Below are 12,628 nucleotides of genomic sequence, written 5' to 3'. Positions count from 1 at the left end.
AGGTTGCGATGTGTTAGCTGCTAACGGGTATAGGTCTGTGGAAAGGTGCACACTCAGCCACTGCTTAGGGCAAAATCAAGGAGTTTGCGGTGGTCATGTTTAGCTGCAACTAGTAAAAGTTAATTGTATGTTTCCTCCCCCTAGTGATAGATCTCAGCTACCTAGCTCCAGTAAGCTGACGGCTGTGTGGCAGAATATGTCAAGTATTGCTGCTAATTCAGTAAGAGTGCAGCTGCCCCTCTCAGACAGTCTGTGGCAGTCAAAAGAATGCAGTCATCATGGACACCAGCTCTGCATTCACTGCAGGGTACAGAAATGCCTCATTAGCAAATAAGACTTTAAATGAGCTGGCTTCCATTTGACTTTTTGAACTGTACCAAGTTGGACAATATAACATGCTAGCATGATAAATGTGATAATATAAATACTAAGCAGCCATTAGAAAAGTATAAAAAATGAGCTATCCAGCTGTCAATAATCTATGATTAAAAGTACTTTTAAATTCCTTTCTCCTCTGGCATGCTATATATAAATTTTACATTAACTGTGACTTTGTATTCATTAAAACTTCATTAGATTGTTCTTTAATTCATGCAAAATGTCTGGAGTTTACAAAATCCACAGATCCATATTAATAAGTAATTTGGGGATATTTCATTAATTAAAGATAGTTTAGAAGCACAGATACGTTAAGAATATATACAATGCCTAGGGGCTGTTTTTTTAATCCTATATTAATCCTACTTAGAAACACTAGAAAGTTTGCTTAACATAAGATCTCCACCAAGTATAAGACAGTCCAGTCAAAGCTTTGTACTATATGAACAAAGTAGGTGTATCTATAAGTTGGTCTGTGTACTGATGGTGACTTCCTAGCCATTAACCCTTGACAAGTGCTGCAGACTGTGTTGAGCAGACAAATGAGCTCTGACTCAGCTGGTTTCAAGGATCTGAATTTCAGAAGTGCTGGACACCTATAGCTCGTTGAAATCCAAGGAGAAGGAGGGAGGAGTGAGTGCTTACATTAAGCTGGGAAGTGATGTGCTTTTGGGAGGCTGTGGCGGAGCTGGCACCGGTGTCCAGGCTGCCTCAGCCCAGCTCCTCCCATCCCAAAGTCTGTGCTCTAAACAACCACCTTACACTAATGGTAAGCAAAGATAAATGCAAGTGACCTATTTCTTTGGATACTGATACAGAACTGTGATCACAGTTGTACTCTATCCAGCTGGGAATTGTTCAAAATATCACAAAAGTGGGGGGGCTAAGTAAACCAGGTTGCAAACAAAGAGCAGGGAACGTAGCTTTCATTCTGCTTCCCACCCCCAGTTATAAACTGTGTTCCTTCCAGGGCTCGGGCATAAGGGTAATAGGGGTCAAATGCAATTTCAAGACAATCCTTGCAAGCTGGTGGCATCCAGACACTTGGCTGCAAAGGCGTGGCATGCAAGTGCAGCATGTGGTGTTGTAGGGTTAATAAGGAAATCTGAGTGCCATAGCCCGATGATGCTCTGAAGGCATGAGCTGGGTACCCCTTGCAGAAGGCTGCTGAGCTGATGGACTGTTGATCTTGCACAGGTCTTCCCATCCAGAAAGATTTGATGCCTTTGGGCTGTCAGTGTGTAACTAGTTTTACTCTGTAACGTGTGGCCGATTTCATTTTTGTTTCCTATTTATAACTCAGCGTTTGCAGTGTTTTTGGTTGAAAAGCTACATACGCAGATCTTAGTGGCATGTGTGGCACGCAAATAGAGCTTGTTCTGCAGAGTGCTGTAAGCCTCTGACAAAAATACTCAACAGCAAGCAAGTTCAGAGCAGCGGTACTACAGGCTAGGTACTTCTCTCACTCAGTCCCCTGCAAATTTGAGAGTAACTCGCTAGAATTATGTGATGGAATCAGCCCATTTGCCCTTGAGTCACAGGGAGAGACAGTTCTATCATCTCCCTTTTAGAAATGTGCTTTTGTCAGCTCCTCTTAGAGCAGGTACTTTCCCCTTCCACTACCTTATGGTTTCAGTTAATTTCCCTGGTTAGTAGTGGTTCTCAAATAACTGAAATAGGTTGGTATGCAACAGCCCAAACAGGATATATCTGATAAAATTGTTTATTGTTATGTGCAAGGAAATTGGTTGTGTGAATTACTTATTCAATGATTTTAAAAATACAGGTAATTGCCTAATAGAACACAACTTCCCTGGGGCCATTATTGTCTTTCAGTTTAATGCATGCATATTTAAAAGGATATCATTTACAAGGCAGAGCAGCCAGTCACACAAGTAAAAGGGTGTTAAAGTAATATTTAAAATACATTAGTAAAGAGTAATAGCTTGATTTTGAGATAAAACTGTAGAGTTTTATTGGTAAAATTTGTTTCTGTAGGGAATACTCCTGCAGGGAGAAAGTGTCCAGGTAACTGTGTCCCAGTGAGTCTTTGTAGAAGCTGTTTTGGGAGTGCTTATCCCCACATCACAGGCTGGTGGTGGAGCACAGTCCAAGAGAGGGAAAGGTGCTTGTCAGCTGGTGTCTGAAAGTGCCCTATGTGTGTGTGCTTGGGGCAGAGCATGGACTGGATGTTAATTTAGAGGAAGCATTTAGAATTCATTTCTGTTTCTGCACTTTCTTCAAGTGTTGAGCATTTAACCTCTGTGCACCTTTGAGGCTGATGAGAGACACTTCAGGTCATCCAAAGGCATTGGTCTTTCCATAGGTTATCTTTGTCAGCAGCTCTGCATTGAGCAATTTCCCCATTTAAACCTTTTATCTCGTTACTGACTTCCTGAGGTGTGTGTCTGTCTGGATCTCGTGTCCTACAGAGCTGAGATCATAAATCCAAATTCTTGGTTTATCTTTCTTCCTTCAAGAGGAGGATATTTTTAATTCTTAAATAAGCAGGTCTCAGACAGCAGCAAGATGTAACTTAGTTTTCTTCTGCATCTTTTGCGGAAAGAGGAAACTAAATATCATACATTGTATTCTATCAGAAATAAAACTAGGGGATGAGTTGCTGTGAAGCACGGCCATAGTCCAGTATGGCAGCTTGGAGCTGATGAGAGCACATATTTGCCTTGCTGGGAATTAGGGGCCTTTTTAGATTCAAATAATGAGATAATCAACATTGGTTTGAGCATCTTACTCTATGTGATTTGTGTGCAAAGTAGGAGTGAATCTGGTAAGAAGAGGAGGGGGAAACAGTCTCTGAAATGCTATTAGTGAGTCAAAAGAGTGCCTCAGAACAATTTTAGTTGCAGAACAATAAGACATCCCAAAGTATTAATGTAGCAGGCTGCAGCTGTCCACACAATTTCTCCTCATTGCTTCTGATGGCCAGAGAAATTCTTCCAAACAACTGATTGAGTTCAGGGGATTGGTGTGTTGGTGGGGGTGGGGAAGTCATGCCAGGCATGCCATTGTTTAACCAGGTTAAGTAGCACATTATCAAGGGCTTAATTGGACCTTGTACTTCTTAATTAGAAGACCCTGAAGAATTCTCATCCTACTACTTTTGACAAGTGGTTTTGCAAAGTTCAAGAGGCTTATCAGCATTCAGCCTGAGATCCCAGCCAAAATGACAAGGCCCCTTAGAAAAAAAAAAACATCTCCAGGATTGTTAATTAGTTTACAATAGCATATTGAAGAATACATGTAGAAGTTCATATCACTAACAAGGATTCTGTTCAAAGAAATTCTCTTTTTCAATGCTGTTCCCTTTTTTGTGTTATAGTGATTTAAAGGAAGAATTAATTGTAGGGTAACAATCCCACTGGTGGGTATATTCCTCAGTGTATTCTGATTTTAGTTTTATAAAGACAGCCTACTGTGTTTAGGCTATTGATCTACAGCCTGAGTTTTCTCAGGAAGACTCTTGTATGGTTGGATGCCATTAGAAGCAGGGTTTGACTGTATTACATTGTTATCCTAGGCCCTGGATGTGGTATTATGGGAAAGAATGGCTTGAACACCATCCTTTCAAGGATGGCTCTGTTTCATAAGAACGAGCTATAAGCTGAACAGGAAGAACAACACAAAAGGAGAGCTGAACTTGGCACTGCTGTGAAGGTTTGAGTAGACAGATGAGGATGTGTGTGTCTGGGGCAGGAGCAAGTGAGGCTGAAGTAGAACGTCACACTGTTGTTCTTTACCCTGAAGTCATTGCATGCAGTGATGTTCAAGAGCCTATAGTTGAATGCCCATTCTGAGGAGATTCTTGTTTGGTTTGGCTTTGGTACTTCAAATAAATACATTTTGGAAGCTGTACACAAAACCTAGTCTCATTTAATACATAAATTTACATGAATTTCAGTGGGGAAGAGAGCTGTAGGGTCCTATGAAATAGCGTAATTTCTGTCAAGACCCTTCATTTTGTATTCCTCTCACTAAAAAGCAGAGTTTTATCTTGGGCTCATGTAGAGGAGCCAGAGAAGTCATGTTGTGTTCACAAAGCTGTTATACCTCTCATGAACCCTGCCTGGGCCTGCAACCCATCTTTTTCACCAGGAAAATGTGATTTTTAGGGGCTCAGTGACATGCAGAGTTATATTTACTTCCTTTGGTGTCACTTTTAAACTGGTCAGACTTTTCTGGTGCAGTTGGTTGTGGAGAAAGGGTGGAGAAGTGGGGCCAGGCCTCACACAGGTGCTTCAGCAGCGCAGCTAGGCCTGGAGAGCTCATCCGTAATTAATGTCTGTGGCAGAGCACTTTTCCTTTAAACCAGATGCATTTCTCTTCAGCTGCTGTTAGAGACAAAGATTAAAGCTAAATTGAAATAAATTGCCTAAGGAAAAATAAGTGAGAGTTTGTGCTAGTTTAACTAACTTGGTTTAAAGGTGAGCTGAGTTTGAAACAGGTGTGACTTCTGTGCCTTGATGGGGCCTAAGGAGGTGGCCCTGAGTGTGCAACTGTGATATGCAACTGAGAATTTTAATTTGCCTCATTCTCATGTATAATAAAATATGCTGGATACATGACACTTCATGAATTAATGCAAGCATATAAAGCATGGAGGGAGATTCTTGTACAGGATTTGTTCTTAAAATGCAAATGCCGAGCAAGGCTTTAAATGGACCTGGTTATCTGGAATGGTGGGGCCTATTTCATGCTTTGTTTTAGGGTTTATGCCTGTTCCCTGAACTGTGGTGGTAGAAGAGGGAGGAGGTGGAATTTAGGGAGGGACAAGCCCAGACCCACACAGGCTCACACAAACCCAGGCATGCGGCTGTGCAGGAGCTTTTAGCACATCGGGGCCCTTGTGACTGTCAGCGGGCTGGGAGGGATGGCCATGTCAGGCTGCTGTCCTCTGTCCCCAGTAAATGTGTTAGTGAAACATGTCACTGAACTCCACTGGTGTGAATTGGATTACCAGCTCCGTTGGGGCAGGGGGAGAAAAAGGCCCTGTTGCTTTTGTCTGGGCACTTTGTCTAACAAGGAAGGCACACAGAGGGATTTGTTCTAATTCCACGCTTGACCCTGGTGCTGTGTGCTGCACCCCATGCTGCGAAGCCTGGGCTGGGCTGGACTGGTGGGTCCTGGCTGCTGGGACTTAGGCAAAGCATCGCTGTCCTCTGGGTGCCACAGAGCAACCCCTGCCCTGGCTTTAAAGGGGGCTGGCAACACAGGCATCATCCCTCCACTGGTTCACATTGCATGATGTGCTCACAGACACATTGCTCTGAGGCAGCCAGTCCCTCAGAGCAATGCGGGGCTTCCAGGTGCTGGCATAAGGAAAGCAACAGCGGTGGTCACAGGCAGCAATCCCCCTGTCTGTGCTGCAGGGGCAAAGACCCGGCGCAAAGCCTGGTGGCCAGGTGATGAAATGCAGAGGGCAGCAAGCACAGTCACAAAGTCCCACAGGTCCAGGATGCTACTGTTCCCTGGTGAAAATGGTAACGAGACCAAGAAGATGATGGCTGTATCTGATGGCATAAAGATATTGAGACACTGCTGCAAGAATGGAGATTTTCTCCTAATGCAGCTGGAATTAAAGTTGGGCAGTGGGGAACTGAAGATTCCATAGCTCAGAAAAAGAAAACTTTTCCTGAATTAGTTTGTTGCCCTGACCTTTGGAAAAGCAAAGCAGCTCTGTAAATGGGAGGAAGACAGTGTTTGCTGGGGTTACAGTTCTACAGGCACTGAGCGTGACCAATGCAGCAGCATTTCATCTCTCTGCTGACAAGTCTCTCATCTCCTGCCCCTTGGTCTGCCTCCATGATGTGGTTTGTCTCCTGCCCTGTGTGTATAGCACTTAGCACCACAGGCTTGTACTGAAAACCAGCTCCAGCCCTCAGAGTGTGAACAGTCCTGGAAATGCCCAAACATCTAAGAGAAAAGGTAGAATGTATTTCCTTCTAAGTTTTAGAGTTTCTGCCTTTATTCTCTGATATCTTCTAGGCTTGGTTCCTGCTGAGTTACATATGAAATAATTATGTTCATGTACAAACTGGAAGAAAATAACTTTTTAAACTATGTGGAGTCTGATGTGACAATTCGATTAGGTTTCAGTGGGTGCCTGCTTGACCCTGTAAATTGAAACTCGTAAAGGTCACTGTCTGTGTCTTAACATGGTATTTAATTTTCTTTGCTTCAGTGGTAGGGGGTGAGAGGAAGCTGGAACGGGTTTATTCAAATCTATATATAAAATGAGTGTGAGAAAAATAACTTTATTTTAAAAAAGTAGCTTTAATCACAGAGAGCGTTGCTCTTTCTGTTATTCCTGATTTCTGTCTCCCTGGCTCCTGACCTGGAAATGCAGTTCTGTATTGAAATGAAACATTAGCTTGTCAGGATTTCATGAACTCCTCCATCCATACCACAAGCCTGTTTTCCACTTCTAGCATTATAAACCTGTCTCAACAGAGATCTGGTTTGTATCACAAAGGCTGAGTTGAGAAGAGCTATGTCCAAGTCTGAGCTGCTTTGCTAATAGGCTAAAGTCTGAATTTAGGATCACTATAAATGCCATGCACACACATTAAGGGCATTAATGTAATTAATAAGCTGCATTGGCATAATCTGGGAGCAGATGACATACCTAGTATTTCTAATCCTAGGAAGAAACATTTCAGCAGGAGAGGCGTCAGTCACTGAAAACTCCTGTTCCCCCATACCTTCTGAACATTCATTATGCCTTAAATATTCTCACACAGTTTTTCCAATGGTCTAATTATAAACTTCATTATAACTGTTCATTAGTTTTATTTTTTTCAATTAGCTTAACAAGTTGCCAAATGAAATACAAGACTGGCAATTAGCTTGATCTAATTGTGATGAGCCACTCAAATGGGGTCACCAAATATGTGCGTTTATGGCACTTTTTCTTTTTTCAATTGGTGAACAATATTATAAATATTCAGAGCATCTCCTGATCTAAGTAGTGGACATTTCCCTGCTCATTTGTTAAAGTAGAAACAAAAATCAATTGCTTTGTGCTTGGGAGCCTGGATCGGCACAGCCTGAGCACCAGGGCTGCCCTGGCTGAGCATGGCAGCACCTGCAGCTGGGCCGGGCCAGCAGACCCTGTCCAAGCCCTTGTCCTGCAAAATTAAATATGCTGCTAGAGTGGCCAGGAGGGACAGGAGGGAGGCTACCTCTGGCCTCATATCTCTATCTCTTCTGAATTAAAGCTTTTTTTTTTTTTTTTTTTTTTTTAAGACACCCTGAAAAAATACATGGGGCTGGGGATGTGCTGCTGGGCTGTGGTGGGCAGCTGGGCCTGGGTTGAACTCCCATCACCTGTTGTAGTGCCTATTTGACCCTGCTGCAGCTGTCTCAACATCAGGTGTTTGAGCTGCTCAGCTAGGGGATAGGAGTCTGGAGGCATCCAGCCCTTCATGGTGTGTTTTTTTTTTTTGTTTGTTTGTTTTTTTTCTCTGAGGTTTTAGGGTAACCCAAAGCTTGTTTGCCTTCCTTGCCTTTTGCCACACAGCTCTCATACCAGCTCCTGTTAGGTAGCTGCTTAGTGGAAGCTCTTGTCTTGTAAGGGCTGGTGGACTTGCTGTGATCGCTCACAGAAGCAGGAAGAATTATTTGGTGTGAACAATTCCACCCGCACACCATGCGCATCATAACTAAACCACAGTGATGAGAAACTCAGCCGCTGCTCCTGAGCAAACTGAAGCCGTGGCATTAACAGGACTCAGCCTCGGACCTTGATTTCTCTGGGATTCCGTCCTGCGTTTGACTGATGAAAACACAATAAAATATTACACCTGAAGACCACAACTACCTGTAAATAACTCACAAAATCCAGCCGTGCTGCAAGTGTGGAGCTGTTCACTCCAGAGCTGGTGGGGAGCTGGGGATGTGCTCAAAACCATCAACCCTTCCTTGTAAGACCCATCATTGCCCCCCAGATGGATTACAGGTGGTCTGTAAATGCAAACTCATAACATTTGTGCCCAGGGCCTTGCTGCATGTAGGAAGAGAGAGGTGAGTGCTTCACTTTGCTTGGAGGACGACTCGCCTGCTGCAGCCGGCTGGTTTTTGGCTCCACAGTGTACCTCCGACGTGGCAACGTAGCTCGGTGCCATCTCTAATTAGTGGTGTTTGCCAGGCAGGGTGCGGATGGCGTCAGCAATCTGCTCCGCTCACTGAGTGGGGGGAGCTGGCTGATAGCGCAGAGCAGGAGCAACTTCACAACTCTGCCTTTCACGCCGCAGGCAGCTGTGGCAGCCCTTCAGCTACTACCAAAAGCAACGCATGGCACGTTCATTAAGCTGCATGTTAACGCCTACATCTGGGGCTCCTGCAGAAATGTGCTTTTATTAAGCCTGAGGGTGCTTTTCAATCCTCCTCCGTGCTCCAAAATGCATAGGGGCACCTCTGCTGTGCAGTGTGACATCCCCTGCCCATGCAGCGCTAGTGCTACCAAGCTTGAGGGGACGGGTGCTGGGGCTGGGATATATCTGGGTTTGTCCCCTTGGGTCCCCTGGTCCTTGCTGGGCTTTGTCCCTCCATCGGGCATTGGGATGCCCTGTGTGCTGGGGCAAATCATATTCAGAGCATCCCTGCTCCTACTTTACTTTGCTCACTTTATATTAACTTAATTCCTGCTGGGCTTAAATCAGGAAGGGGCAGATGTAAACAGACCTGTAATAAGCTGCTAAAATTGCAAAAGGGCCATGTAACACATGGGTTTGCCTTTGATTCAAGTAGTTACAGCTGTAATATCCATTAATTTTTGTAGTGCTCCTGGGGGCAAAAGACTCTCCTTTTCATTAGAGAGGCAGACCTGAATTTCTAAAGATCCAGGTGCTAGATGCACCTGCCCGGCACTTGTGCTGAGAAAAACATCCTTTTTTTTTTTTATACAGACAATGGCCTGGGGTAGGGACACAGTGCCAGCAGCGGGGTGGGGCCATCTCCCTGCCTTTTACTTAGGGCTCTGCATGGCTCCTGCTTGCAGCCCCCCTGAGCCACGCTGCAAGATGAGGGGTGGGCTGGCTGCTTACAGTAAAAATATTCTTGGTGCAGACTCCTCAGTGTGGATATGAACACAAGCAAATGCTGGCTGCAGGCAGGCAGCTGGCAATGCTGCCATGCCCCAGGCAGCCTTTGAAACAGCCCCCTGATGACCTTGAGCAGTTCTTTAGCATCACTGGGGATGGGTGAATGGAAGAGAATAAATCTGGGTGGATCCTGTGTGTATATAAATTTCTGATGTGTGAAGACTGATTTTTAACAATTTTGCTGTGATGGTTACCGAGAACTTTCCTGGCGGTGACCTCTAGCAAATGCTCAGTGTAGGGGACTAGCTTTGTTTCCCATGTAACCCCCAGTCCCAGCTGCTTGGAGCTGCCCTGGGGTGGCTCCTCCAGCTGTGGCTGTGGCTGTGTCCTGCCCCATCCCCACGCTTTTACGCATCGCTGCTTTGCTTCATGCATGACAACTGCAGGAGCGGTGCAAAGGCCACTCTGCAAATCTGGCCCCCGTTGAAGCCTGTCCAGCTGCAGCTGCCTCCTCTTCTTACACCTCTGAGCATCTCCCTACGGCCTCCAGCAGGTGAGGGAGAAGCTGGTCCAGATGGCACTGAGGATTGCGGGTGATGGCATGGCATATTCATGTTGCAAAGTTAATTCGTAGTAATGATGAAGCTGTGTAAAAAGAACAGCTGGATGGGATCGAGATGCTCATTAACCCCCCCCAGCTGCTCTGGCTGCTGTGAAGCCAGCTGAAGTGAGCAGCTCTGCTCTGAGAGGAGGCAAGTGCCTGTGATGCTTTGCAGCAAGAAAAAAGACTTGGGATTCCCCAGTAATTTCAGTGGTGAAGAACAGACAGACAGAAGCAGGGAAAACTCAGTGCCCAGCTGTGTGCCCAAACTGTATTTGAAACCTGGCCATGTACCCAAGCGGTAAATAAAAGCTACCAGGTGAATGTGCCTCAGACCCTGGTTTCACCAGAATTAAGGGGCTGGGTGTTTTGATTGGTTCAGGGACATCACAAAATGATTCATCTGTGACATGGGAGAAGATCATTTCTCTGTATTTTGGCAAAGCTAAGAGATAAAAATCAGGCTCCTCGTAATTATGCAAATAGCATCTCTGTGGCACACAACTGATTTTTTTCTGTACACAATTATTTCCTTAAAAATGGGTTTTATGACCAGCAATTAGGAAAAATAAAGAAAGAATAATCAAAGGATGCTTTATAATATGAATTTCTAAGAGGCCTAGGGCTCCTGTTGTTTTCCTGAAGATATTAAGCCAGCTTTCACGGAAGAGATCATATGCTCAGGAAAATGTACGCTGCCTGAAGAAGCGCGCTGCAAGCCGATGTCAGCACGAACTGCACAGCCACCCATGTGCCCCGACAGCAGTGAGCCCCATTTGAGGTGTGTGCTTCAAGAAATGGGAACTGGATTGGGCCTTTCCCAAAACTGCCCTTTCTGCCCCAAATCCAGGAGCCAGGGCTGCTCTTCTGAGGAGCTGTGTTGGTGCCCTGCAAAATGCCTTCCTGATGGGAGAAGCAGTGGGTGTCACCCAAGGTTAACTCCTTTTGTTTCTTTTCTCCTCCTTCCCACCCTGGCAGTGGCACCAGCTCTCGGAAGCTCCAGCTCTTCTGCTTGCAGCACCTGAACAGGAATTTGGTCCTTTTGGTGGGCAAGCATGGGAAGGGAAGGTTGCAGGCTGCTTTTTTCTGCTTTGTGCTGAGCTGGGTCCCTGTCTAGCAGCAGCAGGCGAGCAAAACCCTGGCTTTTAGGGGCTTACTCTCATCTTGCCCCTTGCTGTCTCTCCCTGCAGTCAGGGCCCCCACCTGCCTGCAATGCCAGCCACCTTATTTCTTCCCAGCACCACACCCCACCACACAGTTTGTTTTCAATTACACAGAGAGAAATCAGTCAATCTCCTATTCAGCCCTGTCTCAAGCCAATTTAATTAATAACAGGTAGAAGGGGTGTTATAAATGAAGCCTTAACTCAATTGAATGTAGTAATATTTATACTTATAAAAGGTATAAAAGGCAAGTAAACAGCGCTGGGTGTGCGGGGAGTCTACCCTCCACCAACACGCACACATGAACATCAAACATTCTAAATACATGTATATAGAACATTGCTTTACATCTAAATGCAAGTATGCCTATACATATGTACAATCAGGAAAGGTAACAAACAATCCTTTAAATTCCATGACTTAACAGTCTCCATTTTCCATTCCTTTTGAACAACGTGTCTCGCTTTAAGTTGTCAAGCAACTCGGTCTTTGGGCCTTATGTATCGCGTTCTTCCTGGATGGAAGAAAAGCATATCCATCTCGTTTTCAAGACCAATAGGCCTGGGTCAAAAGGCACGTCCAGGTCAGCAGGGGGCATAACAACAAAGGCTTTCGATGGCCGTAGCAGTGCAGGGGCCAATGGTGTAGCAGAAGGATCAGTGGATGAGCCCGCGGCTCCCTCACTGTCTGGCAAACCACACGTTTGTGACTGTGGTCCCACACGGCTCTTTAAGGCCTCAGAGACTGCTCGCCAGGTGCTGAGGAATCCCACTGCAACCTTGTCGTTTTTAGTTGCAGAATTCCACACCTTGACATCAGTTTGGTCCCATGTTTCAGGATCATAAACTGCCACTCCATATATAACAGAGGGAACAGAAATTAGGGCAATTCATCATGTCATAACCCCTGCACGTGCTCCGCCACAGGGAGCCATGCTCCCTACTGCCTCATGCTGGCTATGCAGCATCGCAAGACTGTGGTGCAGGTGGTTCAGAGCCTGGGTTTTCTTAAAAGAAGCCCTAAATAATGGGATTGCAATGTCTTCTAGGCTTGCCTGGTCTAGATAGAGCATAAAAATCTGCAAAGTAGGTCCAGGAAGTGACGGTTTCACAGCAGGTTGTGGTGCCCACACCATGCAGCTGATGGGACCCATGTTAGGTGCCTTTTCCAGGTACACTAGCAGATTTTCATGTTACAGAGGCACTGACACCTTGGGGAATGCAGCCCCTGCAATTTCAAGGTGTGCTGTGGGTCCTGGCTTCTCCAGCTGGGATGACAATATTTTACTCTCTTTACCTCCTCCCTTGTACTCAAACAGCTAAAGTTGATTTACAAACACCACTCAACATCCAAAGCCAAAACATTTCCCTTCGAAAGCACCAAAAATATTCAGATGTTACCATTTTTTCCCCCAGCCAAACCTGTTT

The sequence above is a fragment of the Anas platyrhynchos genome, chromosome 16 (assembly GCF_047663525.1).
Source record: "Anas platyrhynchos isolate ZD024472 breed Pekin duck chromosome 16, IASCAAS_PekinDuck_T2T, whole genome shotgun sequence".
Classification (NCBI taxonomy): Eukaryota; Metazoa; Chordata; class Aves; order Anseriformes; family Anatidae; genus Anas; species Anas platyrhynchos.
This window is presented reverse-complemented; position numbering follows the sequence as displayed.